The following is a 13,040-nucleotide window of genomic DNA, read 5'->3' on the forward strand; positions in this document are numbered from 1 at the left end:
GAATACGTGTAAATCTATGGCTGATTCATATCAATGTATGATAAAACCCACTGAAATGTTGTGAAGTAATTAGCCTCCAACTAATAAAAAAAAAAAATTAAAAAAAAAAAAAAGAATACTGAAGTGGGTTGCCATGTCCTTCTTCAGGGCATCTTCCCAATCCAGGGATGGAATCCATGTCTCCTGAATTGGCAGGTGGATTCTTTACTGCTGAGCCACCAGGAAAGCTCAAAAGGCTGCAAGAGTCAATGAATAAAGCCAGAAAGATAAAGAACATTACAGCATACTAACACATATATATGGAATTTAGAAAGATGGTAACGATAACCCTATATGCAAAACAGAAAAAGAGACACAGAAATACAGAACAGACTTTTGAACTCTGTGGGAGAAGGCGAGGGTGGGATGTTTCGAGAGAACAGCATGTATATTATCTATGGTGAAACAGGTCACCAGCCCAGGTGGGATGCATGAGACAAGTGCTCGGGCCTGGTGCACTGGAAAGACCCAGAGGAATCGGGTGGAGAGGGAGGTGGGAGGGGGGATCGGGATGGGGAATACGTGTAGATCTATGGCTGATTCATATCAATGTATGACAAAACCCACTGAAATGTTGTGAAGTAATTAGCCTCCAACTAATAAAAATAAATAAATAAATAAAATTTTTTTTAAAAAGTCAATGAATAATTACAGTGATTTTTGGTTTAACAGGTAAACACAAACTATACTGCCAAATTAAAAAAAAAATTTACATTTCTTTAGCAGATGAAGAATCTGATTCCAAATTTAATGATTTCTAAATAAGGTGAGAAAAACAAAATATATCCCTCCATCAAGCAAATTAATACCTTTTGAGAAAGATAATATTCTAAAATTTCAGCAAAATCAAGTAACAATAAATGTAAGTTTCAACTGACCTAACAGCTAGCCAAAGTCAGCATTTTAACAGTGACTGTACATATGATGCTGACAGAATAAATCTTCCTCTCATTTATAAACTGAAAAGAAAGCCAAGAATTTTAAACACCTATATTAGAACTAGGTGCACACTTGGTCTCATAAGAAGGACATTTAAATTACTACAGCACTTTAAAAAGTATGTCAATTTCTTCTCCCATCTGATCAGGATTTTCAGAGCACTGTTTCTTTGCTAAAAATTCGTGCTTATCAAGTTAGAGCTTTAGAACCTGTGTGTGCATGCTTAGTCGTATCCTACTCTTTGCAACCCCATGGACTGCAGCCCACCAGGCTCCCATCTGTGGAATTTTCCAGGCAAGAATACTGCAGTGGGTTGCTATTTCAGTACACAGTTTTGTAAAACGTGCCACATCATTAGATTTTTACATTAATTGGACCCTAAATAAAGAACATCAATAATTAACCAGATGAATATACCTGATTACCAACTTAATCTTAACTGTGGACTCTGTTACATATGTTTGCAATATAATGAAACCTACTTCAGTTCAGTTCAGTTCAGTTGCTCAGTCGTGTCCAACTCTTTCTGACCCCATGAACCGCAGCACATCAGGCCTCCCTGTCCATCACCAACTGCCGGAGTCTACCCAAACCCATGTCCATTGGGTTGGTGATGCCATCCAATCATCTCATCCTCTGTCATCCCCTTTTCCTCTTGCCCTCAATCTTTCCCAGCATCAGGGTTTTTTCCAATGAGTCAACTCTTTGCATAAGGTGGCCAAAGTATTGCAGTTACAGCTTCAATATCAGTCCTTCCAATGAACACCCAGGACTGATCTCCTTTAGGATGGACTGGTTGGATCTCCTTGCAGTCCAAGGGACTCATAAGAGTCTTCTCCAACACCACAGTTCAAAAGCATCAATTCTTCAGCGCTCAGCTTTATAGTCCAATTCTCACATCCATACATGGCTACTGGAAAAACCATAGCCTTGACTAGACGGACCTTTGTTGACAAAGTAATGTCTCTGCTTTTTAATATGCTGCTAGGTTGGTCATAACTTTCCTTCCAAGGAGTAAGCGTCTTTAATTCATGGCTGCAGTCACCATCTGCAGTGATTTGGAGCCCCCCAAAAATAAAGTCTGACACTGTTTCCACTGTTTCCCCATCTATTTCCCATGAAGTGATGGACCCGGATGCCATGATCTTGGTTTTCTGAATGTTGAGCTTTAAGCCAACTTTTTCACTCTCCTCTTTCACTTTCATCAAGAGGCTCTTAGTTCCTTCACTTTCTGCCATAAGGGTGGTGTCATCTGCATATCTGAGGTTATTGATATTTCTCCGCAATCTTGATTCCAGCTTGTGCTTCTTCCAGCCCAGTGTTTCTCATGATGTACTCTGTATATAAGTTAAATAAGTAGGGTGACAATATACAGCCTTGATGTACTCCTTTTCCTATGCTTACTGACCTGCATACAGGTTTCTCAAGAAGCAGGTCAGGTGGTCTGATATTCCCATCTCCTTCAGAATTTTCCACAGTTTATTGTGATCCACACAGTCATAAAGGCTTTGGCATAGTCAATAAAGCAGAAATAGATGTTTTTTGAACTCTCTGCTTTTTCATGACCAGCAGATGTGGCAATTTGATCTATGGTTCCTCTGCCTTTCTAAAACCAGATTGAACATCTGGGAAGTTCGCGGTTCACGTATTGCTGAAGCCTGGCTTGGAGAATTTTGAGCATTACTTTACTAGCGTGTGAGATGAGTGCAATTGTGCGGTAGTTTGAGCATTCTTTGGCATTGCCTTTCTTTGGGATTGGAATGAAAACTGACCTTTTCCAGTCCTGTGGCCACTGCTGAGTTTTCCAAATTTGCTGGCATATTGAGTGCAGCACTTTCACAGCCTCATCATTTAGGATTTGAAATAGCTCAACAGGAATTCTATCACCTCCACTAGCTTTGTTCGTAGTGATGAAATCTACTAATAATTTGCTAAAGCATACTTAGGTAAATATAGATAATTTCATAGCTATTTATTAAAAAAAAGGGTATTGCTCAAGCATCATAACACAAAATAGTATGAATATGTTTTATGTGAACTGTTCACTGTATTTTTCAGGATTAAAGAGAAAGCAAAAAAAAAAAAAAGAGAGAGAGAGAGAAAGCAATAAGGAGAAAGTGAGAAAAGCAATGTCAATGAGCATTTCAAACTACCCTTAATTAGGGTTCCTAACCCCAGATCTTTGTACCTGGGGCAGGTAAAATTATCTTTATTGTCATGAAACAGCGTGTCCTTCAATTATTACTGTAGGCAACAAGCCACATTTAACCACACTTCTGTGATTTAATCACTAACAGAAATCATGTATTTTCATGTTGCTTTATGACTGTTAGACTCTCAGTATCTTGCTTATGTTCATTATGATGGCTTGTAAACTGCCTCTATCTCACGCATCATATGATAAAGAAGTAAATACATCATTCAACTTGTTAAATCTTGTGTCTTCCCTGGTGGCTCAGACGGTAAAGAATCTGCCTGTAATGCAGGAGACCCCGGTTGGGAAGATCCCTTGGAGAAATGAATGGCTACCCACTCCAGTATTCTTGCCTAGAGAATTCCATGGACAGAGGAGTCTGGTGGACTACAGTCCATGGGGTTGCAAAGAATCGGACATGACTGACTAACTATATTGTTGTAGCTATTTTTATACAATTGGCTTCCTTTGTAATCCTACTTATACTATATATTTTGAAACAGTATTCTGAGAATTCAGCCTGAGATCTCAACTAACTGCTAAGGGGTTCATGGCACTAAAAAAGAAATCCTTGTCTAAATACATCTTAGGTTAAGTTTATGGCCACAGTGACTAGACAAGTAGCTTAACTATCCAAAACCAAAGTATCTGTAAGTACAGTTAGTTTGTAATGAACTAAATGAAAAGTACCTTTTCTGTACTTTCAGGCTATCTATGTTATATATCTAAATATAAGCTGATATTAACAGTCTTATGAAACCAAGTTATTACACCAAATGAAATGAAATGGGACACAAGAAGGAATTATTCATTTTGTCCATTTCCAAACCAGATCCCCTCATAAAATCACAAAGATACCCTAACATTACAGAAAATAACTCAAAACTTTAAAAAAAAGTCCTTTGATGCCCATTTAAGAAAGCCATGATGAAAGAGCAAAATGTAGAGAAAAACATGTGCTGCATTTAGGTCTTTGGTTCAATTCTCACGGTCACTAATATTGTCCTGTACTCAGTCCTGGCTCTCAAGGCCACTGTGACCTGGACTCAGTAACTTAATGTTTCTATCTCCTTTTTCCTTTCTATGTGTATCTTCTACTCTTATCAACCTGTGACCACACCAGGGTCATTTCCATCTCCATCCTCTGTTCTCTTAACTGTAGCAATATATGTTCCACTTGTCATTCAAGTTAGGGCTATGCAAACTTGGTCCTCACTGAGCCCTCCCCTGGTCTGATAGGATCCTTGACCAACAACCGATTTAGCACTTAGTTCATCACCTGTTCCATAACTCTTTCATGCACTGTGTGATAGTCTTACTATGAACATTAACTCTGTTTGTGCACGCATGCATGTTCAGTTGCTTCCGTTGTGTCCAACTCTTTCAGCCCTGTGGACTGTAACCCCCCAGATTCCTCTGTCCATGGGATTTTCCAGGCAAGAATACTGGAGTGTGTGCCCATGCCCTCCTCCAGGGGATCTTCCCTAGCCAGGGATCCAACCTGCATCTCCTGTGTCTCCTGCATTACAGCTGAGTTTATTACAGCTGAGTTTTTTACCGCTGAGCTACCAGGGAAGCCCCTAGCTCTCTGTTCACTATGGACAAAACCTAAAGTTCCTGGAAAGACATAACAGTCCACAGTTAACTGACTAATATGGGCAAAAGGATGTCTAAAACTGCTACTAAACTAACACTCTGCACAAAAACACTAAACCCTGACAATTAAGTCATCACTTCTTAAAAAAGCCTTGTTAAGGCCTATAAGGCAACACAGCAGAGTTGCTAAGATTCACACTATCTATGCAACCTCACAAGTCACTTTTTTTCAACCTCGACTACCATCTCAGGTGACTATTTCTACATTATCTCTTGAACACGTATATTTTAATATCTAATTTTAAACCTTTAATCCACTAGGTTCTCCACTGGAATTTTCATTCTTTTCCTGGTATAAACAAGTCTCACAAAGCACAGCTCAAGATCCACCTCTTCCATAAGTCCTTCCTTCCCCAGCTAAGAGTACGCTCTCCATAGGACCTGGACATAAAGAGTCTCATCAATTGTCATCGAGTATTTCCTTGCACTATTTAAATGACCAAATGAGCCATGGTAACTAAACTGAGAGCTGAACCTACCCTGTGTGTGTGTGTGCTATTCGCTTCAGTCACGTACAACTCTGTGTGACCCTACGGATGGTAGCCTGCCAGGCTCCTCTGGCCATGGGATTCTCCAGGCAAGAATATTGGAGTGGGTTGCCATACCCTCCTCTAGGGGATCTTCCCCACCCAGGGATCGAACCTGCGCCTCTTATGACTCCTGCATTGGCAGGCGGGTTCTTTACCACTAGTTCCACCTGGGAAACCAAACCTACCCTATGACCCAGGAATTCTATCCACAGGGAAGTGCAATTCCATGTTCCCACAGGAGGGAGAACCATCCTGGGGCCAAACTGGGCATTTGGCATGTTCTCTAATCAGGAATAGGAGCACCCTGACCCTGTCCTCAGAGACCAAGCCTGGGAAGGGGACCTGTGTAGATTCTGAGGGTGGCTACGTGACGTCTGAGGCTCAGTCCCAAAAGCAAACGAAAGGCCCCTGGGGCAAGAAAAATTTCAAGACTTTGATGACAGAGCATAAAACCAACTGCAGGCCCTTCTGAGTATGGAACCTGTGCAACTGTACAGGTTGCATGGCTGAGAAGGGGCCACTGGTGGGGAGAGTTCCCAACCGGGTACTATGCGGAAAGATGACCGAGGAAGAGAGAGAGGGAAATTGAGAGAGAACTTCTCTAGAAATTTTTATTCAAGTATAACACACAGGAAAGTGCATGAATCCTGACTACACAGCTTGGTGAATTTTCACGAAGTAAATTTGTGTAACCAGCCCCTAGATGAAGAAGCAGAACATCACCTGCACCCCAGAGGTCCCCGCCTCCTGCTTCTCATGGGTACCACTATCCCAACTTCTAGTAGGTTATTTTTGCCTGTTTGCAGGCTTTATATGAATGGGTATCACATGGCATGTTTTCCATTATGTCTGGCTTTTTTCACTCTATTCCGTGTTTCTGTTTCCGGGGTGCAGCCATGCTGCTGTGTGTGGCCACAGCTGTAAACTCTCCAACTGGTGATACCAAGGGGCAGAGAGGACGTGGGGCAATCAGACTTCTCATGTATTGCTGGTGGGAGTGGACAGTGATGCAGCTACTTTGGAGAACTGAGTACTGATGCTGCTGCTTCTGCTGCTAAGTTGCTTTAATCGCGTCTGACTCTCTGCGACCCCATAGACGGCAGCCCACCAGGCTCCTCTGTCCCTGGGATTCTCCAGGCAAGAATACTGGAGTGGGTTGCCATTTCCTTCTCCAATGAGTACTAATATCTAGTAAAGTTGACCCAGAACCTGCACTGTTTTTTTGTGTGTTTTTTCTTTTTTTTAATATTTATCTTTCTCTCTTTGGCTGTACCAGCTCTTAGTTGCAGCTTGTGAACTCTTGATTGTGGTATGTGGGATCTAGGTCCCTGATCTTTTGGATCGAACCTGCATTGGGAGTGCAGAGTCTGGGACTCTGGGATGTCCACTCCTAGATACATACATGACAGAAATGCACATGCTACCCCGAAACAACATTAGTAAAACTATTTGTAACAGACAAAGACTCAAAAACTTGAAACTACTCAAATGCCCCAGAACAATGAGTAAATAAATAAATGGTAATATATTCACAAAATGGATATTTTTCCCCCCTGAGAGTTTGAATATTTGTTTATTTAGAAAGTCTATTTACCCTCTTGTGTGGTCTGGGTGTACAACACGGGGACACAGACGATAAACTTCATCTTGAGTGAAAATGCAGGCCCTACATGCTAAGAGAGATGGACAGAACTGAGGGCCCCAGTCTCAGGAGCTATCAGGAGAGCAGTTCTAAGCAACATATTTAAGAGACGAAGAATTTTCACAAGAGACACTCACACCTGTCTATGTTTGGAAACTCAGTTCCCACAAATCTGCCCCCAACCTGGCAAGAGAATTTGCGTTATGGAAATATTGTGTGTGTGCATTTGGTGATTCCCAAGAGCAAAGAGCAAGTACGTGAACACACCCTCATTCCCAGAGCCACACCCTCTGCCTGGAATCAACCAGGGCAAAGTCTAGCCCCCACTCTGTGTTTGGGCTCCAAGTTTCCTGGAGGGATGTTTTCTTTCTCCTCGATGAGAGGTCCCTGAGAGACTGTGACCTCAATCTTTCTCAAGCCAGGTAAGGATCAAGGACCAAAGTCCCGCAGTCAGAAGGTCTTAGTCTTTTGGGGGAATTTCCTGGCGGTCCAGCGATTCGGACTCAGCTGCCTGTTGTGGCAGCCTGGCCTGGGTTCGATCCATGGTGGGGGACTAAGATCCTGCAAGCTGCTCAGCATGGCATATATATATATATATATATATATATATATATATTCTTTTGGTTCCTGTGCAAAATGACTGAATTTAGGTCTTGCACCTGAAGTGCTCAATGAATCTCAATCTCCATTTACACTTCCCTGTCTCAGTTACTTTTTCTCTCCCCTTAGTGGCTCCCAGAATCTCTCCTCCCTCAGCTGTTTCTAGGTCTCTACAGCAAGTAGCTGACTCAGGTGGTCATGATGACGACCTGGCTTTGACCTTTGCACTACAGCCCAGCTTCTCGGCCCCAGAGGGCATATTGAGAATAGTAAGAACAACAACAGCCATTTGTGAAATGTTCACCATCTGTCAGGCCCTGTAATAAGAGCTTTTACATGGATTATTTATTTTTAGCCCATAGTAATGTTTATAAAGCATATAGTGTTATTTTGCAGATATGGAAAGTGAATGCTCAAAATGATAAAACGCTTAAGGGACACTGCTAAATGGCAGATTAAAATCAGTCTGTCTCCAGAACATGTTGTCAACCATGGCACCCCATTGTTCTTCTGAACCTCAATTTTCACAGTTATACAATGGGAATTTCAACAAAAAAATTAATCAATCACTCTAAGAAAGAAATGGAAATTTTTACTCAAACCAAACTGAGGATTATAACCCAGGAACAGCTTCTTACAAAACTCTGGGGACTGTTCCACCCATTAGAGGTCAAAGCACAGTTATATAAGTTTTTGAGACAGAAAAGTGAAAGTGTTAGTTGCTCAATCATGTCTGACTCTTTTGTGACCCCACAGCCCACCAGTCAGCAGCCCACCAGCTCCTCTGTCCATGGAATTCTCCAGTCAAGAATACTGGAGTGGGTAGTTATTACCTTCTCCAGCTTATCTTCCTGACCCAGGGATCGAACCCAGGTCTCCTGCACTGTAGGCAGATTCTTTACCATCTGAGCCAACACAGGTGTACATTAATAACATATTATTGATGGGTGACACAAAGCAGGTGGTGGATCATGGGTCAGAGTGGCCCTTTATAAGATCAAAAAGGAAGGTTATCTTTTAAGGAGTTGTCTTGGTGTTAGGAGAATTTGCTCTTTATGGTTGAGCAGGTGAAAGCATGTAACTCAGATTGGGATTTGAACCTACGGTCTTTTAACTGAGATCACACACCTGGTGTCAGGATTTAATGAAACGCGGGTTCTCAATGTCTCATGGCAGAAAGAATTCAGTGAGACAGAGTGATAGGTAAAAGTGGATTTATTTAGACAGAAACACACTCCACAGACAGAGTGTGGACCATCCCAGAAGGCGGGAGTGGCACCAGAGTATGGGGTTGTCAGTTTTTACAGGGGTGGGTAATTTCACAGGCCAATGAGTGGGAGGAGTATTCCAACTATATGGGGGAAGGGGTGAGAATTTCCAGAAGTTGGGCCACTGCCCACTTTTTGACCTTTCTGGTCGGCCTTGGAACTGTCATGGTGCCTGTGGGTGTGTTACTTAACTTGCCGATGTGTTGCAACGAGGGTATACGGAGGCTCAAGACCTAGTGGAAGTCAACTTGTCCACCATCTTGGGCCTACTTGGTTCTAATCCGCTTACGTTGTCTTTTCTGGCTATGTCACTTTTTTAAAGGTTGTGCCCTGCCCCTGCCCTCATTTCACAGGTATTTCTGCCAATGGGGAGGCTTGGTTGATGCACAATCCACAGTAGAGGGGAGAGAGGTGGCCAAAGGGCAGAGGAAATTATTTGTGTTTAAATTTTCCTTAACTTGCCTTAGAATATGAATATTTATTTCATCAGGAATAAGTGATACTGACCTTTCAGAATCACTGGGAAACTTCGAGGAGGCAATTCACATGTGCACTTAGCCCAGGGCACATGGCAGGCACATGGGCACAGGCAGTGTTAGATCTAGAGAAGCCCACAGTAGGGTCTGGGACTCAGGTCCTCAGCTCTCTCATGGAACTTGCTCCAAGCCAAACAGTTTAAGTGAAGCCAGCTGGAATAAGCCTGCACTCCTCTTTCCTGTGAACTAAGGTAGACATTGCTCTGCTCCTAACTCACCCTTCTGGGACTCTGGCAGGCACTTGAACTCTCTGTATCAAAGAAGAAAGCTCTTCGTGGCTTACGGCAGCATTTCTCACCTTGACTGTGTTGACATTTTAGATAATTATTTGTCATGTGGACTGTCCTGTGTGTTGTGAAATGTTTAGCCGCATCCCTGGCCTCTACTCACTAGATGCTACCAGAAGTAACTCCCTTTGGTTGTGAAAACCAAAAACGTCCAGACATTGCCAAAGAGCCACTGGATGTCATTACCCCCAGCTGAGAACCTCTGACTTCCACAGTAATGACATGTAATTATCTAACCCAACCAGGAGTCCCTGAGGGTAGCTATAGTTCTGGGTTTGGTGCAGATCTTAGTGATACCAACAGGGATCAGGTTTGTTCTGGTGCTTATCACCTTATGATTACAAGGTGGCTGCCACAGACCCCACTGCACCAGCATCACAATCCCATTCAAAGGCAGACAAGAGGGGCAAAGTTATCATGTCCTTTGTGGCTTCACCTTTAATCTGAAGAGTTTTCCCAGACACTTCAAAGCAGATCTCTTTTATGTCTTATTGGCCAAAACTAGTTTTCTGCCCACCCCTAGCTGCATGGGCTTCCCTTTTGTGGCTCAGCTGGTAAAGAATCCGCCTGCAATGTGGGAGACCTGGGTTCAATCCCTGGGTTGGGAAGATCCCCTGGAGAAGGGAAAGGCTACCCACTCCAGTATTCTTGCCTGGAGAGTTCCATGGACGGAGGAGCCTGGGGGGTTACAGTCCATGGATTGCAGAGTCAGACAGGACTGAAACAACTTAGCACGCACAAGCCTATCATGCAAATGACAATGCAAACATCTCCTTGTTCCTCCAACAACATGATCTGATCCCTCTGACCATGGACATGCTGTTCTCTTTACCCAGAATGTTCTTCTTGCCATCTGCCTTTATCCATCTTCACATGGTCAATTCCTTCTCACCTTGTAGGTCTCTGCTTAGATGGAACTGAAACACTTTAACCTCAGACTGGGACTTGAACCTATGTGCCAGGACTTGAACCCAGCAAAAACCCAGTTTGAGACTCTAACCCAGATGGCTAGGACTCAAACCCAGCCAAAACCCACGGTCTTCCAACTGAGATCACACACCTACCTTTAGGACCTAATGAAATTCAGGTTCTTGATGTCTCATTGCAGGAAGAATTCAGTGAGAGACAAAATGATAGGTAGGAAGTGGATTTATTCAGAGAGAAACACACTCCACGGAGTGTGGACCATCACAGAGGGTGAATGCACCCTCAAAATGTGGTGTGGTTAGATTTTATGGGCTGAGTAATTTCATAGGCTAATGAGTGGGAGGATTACTCCAACTATTTTGGGGAAGTGTTAGTCACTCAGTCATGTCCGGCTCTTTGTGACCCCATGGACTGTAGCCTGCCAACCCCTCTGTCCATGGGATTCTCCAGGCAAGAGCACTGGAGTGGGTTGTCGTGCACCTCCCTCCCCACCCTATCCCTCTGGGTTGTCCCACAGCACTGGCTTTGGGTGCCTTGCTTCATGCATTGAACTTGCACTGGTCATCTATTTTATATATTGTAATATACATGTTTCAATGTTACTCTTTCAAAGCATCCCACCCTCGCCTTCTCACTCAGAGTCCAAAAGTCTGTTCTTTATATCTGTGTCTCTTTTGCTGCCCTGCATGTAGTATTATCATTACTGGCTTTCTAAATTCCATATATATTTGTTAATATCCAGTATTTGTGTTTCTCTTTCTGACTTACTTCACTCTGTATAATAGGCTCCAGTTTCATCCACCTCATTAGAACTGACTCAAATGCATTTCTTTTTATAGCTGAATAACAGTCCATTGTGTATATGTACCACAACTTCCTTATCCATTCATCTGCTGATGGACATCTAGGTTGCTTCCATGTCCTAGCTATTGTCAATGGTGCTGCAATGAACATTGGGGTACATGTGTCTCTTTCAATTCTGGTTTCCTCAGGATGTATGCCCAGTAGTGGGATTGCTGGGTCATATGGTAGTTCTATTCCCAGTTTTTCAAGGAATCTCCACATTGTTCTCCATAGTGGCTGTACCAGTTTTCATTCCCGCCAACAGTGTAAGAGGGTTCCCCTTTCTCCACAACCTCTTCAGCTCTCCAGCATTTATTGCTCTCCAGTATTTATTGTTTGTAGACTTTTTCATGATAGCCATTCTAACGCGTGAGATGATACCTCATTGTGGCTTTGACTTGCATTTCTCTAATAATGAGAGATATGGAGCAACTTGTGAAATACTATTCTTAAAAACATTTTTTTTCCAACCATCTGAAAAATGTAACAACCACTCTCAAAGACTCTCAGGGCATACAAAAACAGGCGACAAATGATAGTTTGCTGACCCTGGTAATACTGAGGGTCATATGCTTCACGTTTCCCAAGCTACTCTCAGGGATGCAGCAGAATCACTTAGAGCAATGATGCATGTGTGCTAAGTCGCTTCAGTCTTGTCCCACTCTTTGCAACCCTATAGGCTATAGCCTGCCAGGCTCCTCTGTCCAGGAGGTTACCCAGGCAAGAATACTGGAGTGGGGTGTCATTTCTTCCTCCAGGGGATCATCCCAACCCAGGGATCAAATCTGTGTCTCCTGTGACTCCTGCATTGGCAGGTGGGTTTTTTCCCCCACTAGCGCCATCTGGGAAGCTCAGAGCAATAACGGTGCAGAGAAAAGTGGGGCATAAGAGGATGATCCCAGAGAATCTGAATTTGGAGGCCAGTGGGATTTGATTACAGAACTTCCACAGGACTGGGGGAAACAGACTCTTGGAGGGCACAAACAAAACCTTGTGTGCCCCAGGAACCAGGAGAAAGGAGCAGTGTCCTCACAAGAGAGTGGGCCAGACTTGCCTGTGAGTGTCCAGGAGTATCCAGCGGAGGCATGGGTTGACAGTAGCCTGCTGTTGGGTCCGGGCACTGAATATAACAGTGTGGCAGGCATAAGTCCTTTTGAAGGAGGTTGCCATTACCCCTACCATAGTTTGGCCTCAGGCCTAACAACAGGGAGGGAACACAGCCCTGCCCATCAACAGAAAATTGGATTAAAGATTTACTGAGCATGGGCCTGCCCATCAGAACAAGACACAGATCCCCCCCCACACACACACTCCCGCCCCACAGTTAGTCTCTCCTATCAGGAAGCTTCCACAAGCCTCTTATCCTTATCCATCAGAGGGCAGAGAGAATGAAAACCACAGTCACAGAAAACTAACCAAACTGATCACATACATCACAGCCTTGTCTCACTCAATGAAACTATGAGCCATGCCGTGTAGGGCCACCCAAGACAGAAGTGGAGAGTTCTGACAAAACGTGGTCCACTGGAGAAGGGAATGGCAAACCACTTCAATATTCTTGCCCTGAGAACCCCATGAA

The sequence above is a fragment of the Cervus canadensis genome, chromosome 28 (assembly GCF_019320065.1).
Source record: "Cervus canadensis isolate Bull #8, Minnesota chromosome 28, ASM1932006v1, whole genome shotgun sequence".
NCBI lineage: Eukaryota > Metazoa > Chordata > Mammalia > Artiodactyla > Cervidae > Cervus > Cervus canadensis.